Source organism: Loxodonta africana, chromosome 16, assembly GCF_030014295.1.
Source record: "Loxodonta africana isolate mLoxAfr1 chromosome 16, mLoxAfr1.hap2, whole genome shotgun sequence".
Lineage (NCBI taxonomy): Eukaryota > Metazoa > Chordata > Mammalia > Proboscidea > Elephantidae > Loxodonta > Loxodonta africana.
The window spans coordinates 2240643-2243876 of record NC_087357.1 but is presented as its reverse complement, the minus strand read 5'-3'; the positions used below and the strand labels follow the sequence as shown (position 1 = coordinate 2243876).

General features: G+C 35.2%; 1 pseudogene; it reads right to left on the bottom strand.

The window, feature by feature from the left end:
- Nucleotides 1-1574: 1574 nt before the first annotated feature.
- LOC100662540 (olfactory receptor 2AK2-like) lies at nt 1575-2940 on the bottom strand (annotated as a pseudogene).
- Nucleotides 2941-3234: the final 294 nt, after the last annotated feature.

Genomic DNA, 3234 nt, shown 5'->3' with positions numbered 1-3234 from the left:
CTATACAGCTACTCTGTTGCTATGAGTCAGAACTGACTCGATGGCAGTGGGTTTGGTTTTGGGGATTTTATACAGCTACAGTAATCAAAAGCCTTGTATTGGTATTAAAACAGACACACAGACAAAGGAAATAGAATTGAGACTTCAGAAATAAACCTGTACATTTATGATCAATTCATTTTTTACAAGAGTGCTATGTCCACTCAATAAGTAAAGAAGAGTTTCTTCAATAAATGGTGCTGGATGAAGTCAATTGCCACGTGCAGAAGAATGTATCAGAGCACATGTCTCACACAATACACAAGAAACAATTCAAAATGGATCAAGGACCTAAATGCAAAAATTAAAACCATAAAATTCTAAAAAGAAAACATAGGGAAGTGGCTGCAGGGCCTAGTTTTTAACAATGGATTATCAGATATAACAAAAGCACAAGAGTAAAAAGACAAAATAGATCCCTGGGACCTCGTAAAAATTAAATACTTTTGTTCATCAAAGGACTTTACCAAAGCAGTAAAGAAATAGCCTACAGATTGAGAGAAAACATTTGGAGACCATATACCTAACAACGGTCTAATATCCAAAATACATATAAAACTTCTATACAATGAAAAATAATCAATCAATGAACAAAGGATTTGAACAGATATTTCAACAAAAATGCATAGTCAGATAACCAACAAACACGTGAAAAGCTGTTCAACATCATTAACCATTAGATGTGAATCAAAACCACAATTAGATACCACTTCACTCCTACTAGGATGGCTAAGATTAAAAAAAAAAAAAAGGAAAATAATAAATGCTGGAGAGGATGTAGAGAAATTAGAACACTTATCAATTGCTGGTGGGAATTCAAAATGGTGCAGCTGCTATGAAAAACAGTTTGGGGTTTCCTCAGAAAGTTAAACATGGAACTACCATAAGACACAGCAATCCCACCTGAAAGCAGCAATGCAAACAGACATACATATAAGCAATGTTCATTGCAGCTATGTTTACAATAGCCGAAAGGTGAAAACGACTTAATTGTCCATCAACAGATGAATGTATAAACAAAATATTGTACATACAATGGATTACTACTCAGCCGTAAAAAAGTAATTAAGTCCTGATCCATGCTACAACATTTATGAACCTGGAAACCTTATGTTTACTGAACTGTCAAAAATTATATAATTTTGCTTATATGATATAACAAGAATAGATAGATGTTTAGAGATCAAAGTTTATTAGTGGATACCAGAGAAAAGAGGGAGAGGAGAATGGGGGCCATTGTTTAAGAAGCAGTGAATTTTTTTTTTTTTTTAATGGTGATGGGAAGTTTGGAATTTATTATGAGTAGTGTTTGCTGGTGATGGGAAATTTGGAATTTATTATGAGTGATGTTTGCACAAGAACAATGCTAAACTGGTAATGTTAGCATTATATGTGTATGTGTATATGTAAATATATATATAGAACAATTAAAAAAAAGATTGTATAGTTTACTTCTCTCCAGACAGTTGCTTAGGCAGGGCATTTTACGTTGTTCAGTTTCAACCAAACAGGGGTTCCTAATGGCACTTTTTCTGTTATCCCGTCAGTCTCTTCATGGCCTCCATAACCTCCTTGTTCCTGACTGTAGATAAATGGGTTCAGAAGAGGTGTGATAATGCTGTAAAATACTGCCACCACTTTATCCTGTTCAGAATTACACAAGGAGTGTGGCCTCATATAGGTGGAGATACCTGTCCCATAAAATAGGCTTGCCACAATCAGGTGAGAGGAACACGTGGAGATGGCTTTTGACTGCCCTTTACCTGAGCTCTTCTGGTACACCACAACAAGTCCTCAGGCATAAGAAGCCAGAATGGCCATGAATGGTAGTGGCAGAATGATAAGGACACTAAAGAGGATGGTATACTCATACTGGGAGGTGTTCTCACACACCAAAGGCATCAGAGAAGGAACTTCACAGAAAAAGTGGTTAATGATCCGAGATCTACAGAATGGAAGTTGAAATACATACAGCATATGTATTAAAGCATTGATAGAACTACTGGCCCATGCACATGCAACCATGGACAAACAGATAGTCTTGCTCATGAGCACAGGATAATGTAAAGGGTGACAGATCACTACATATCTATCATAAAACATGAAACCGAGAAGAGCTTCAGTTCCACTGAGGGTCAAAAACAGAAAGGTTTGAATCTTACAACCTAAAAAAGTAATGGTCTTACTATTTGACAGAAAGTTTGCTGCCATTTTGGGTACCATGGTGGAGATATCTATAATCTCAATGAAGGAGAGCTGACTGAGGAGGAAGTACATGGGAATGTGGAGTCGGAAATCCAATCTGATGAGGTGAATTGTTATGATATTCCCCATCAGAGCCACTGAGAAGAAGATGGAGACGGCAACCAAAAAGACAGTGTTCATTTGGCCATATTGAAAAAGGCCAAGAAGTACAAACTTTTCTCCAAAACTTTGATTTTTTGTCTTCATGGCTTAAGTAAAAAAAAAAGCAGACCATATCTGAAAATTCCATATAACGATATTGAATGTTCTTCAAGAGAAAAACCAAAATAATTATTAAATACAATAGAATCTTCAGTCAGCTTAGGTAAATATATCTCTCTCCCTTTCAATATGTTGAATTTATGTCTATTGAATAAAGGCCATTTTGACATAAATAGCAAATTGAAAATACATTTTATTTCTTCCTTTAAGAAGAGATGGAATTATGTCAATATAGGCACAAGCACATGTCAGGCTTAAGGGGAGCTTGAGAATGAATCATTAAAATATATGTTAACATTTATTAAAGTAAGTTTGACTCAAGAAGAATGTGAAGGATGGTCAATTCCAGGATAGCAAATTGAAATGAATTCTGTTTTGTTTTCTAATATAAAATCTGGCATTTATGTATTTCCAGAGCAAATAAAAGTCTTACTATCTAGAACCCCCTTGTTCTAAAGACAATTAGTAAATTTAAAGGAAAAAATAATAAATGCTATTTACTGTGCATTTACTATGGTCCAAGTACAGTGATAGTTTCTGGAACTCTAAAGGGGAATCAGGCTAAGTCTCTCCTTCAAATTCTTTTTAGTGATTTTCTATATTTTGCCATGTAGGAGGCCATTCACTCAGAAGAGTGGGGAGGATGAGGCCAAGTTTAACTGGTACAGACAGATGTAGCAATAACAAGCTATTATATTGAGAAATTATACAATCATTACTAAACTCTGG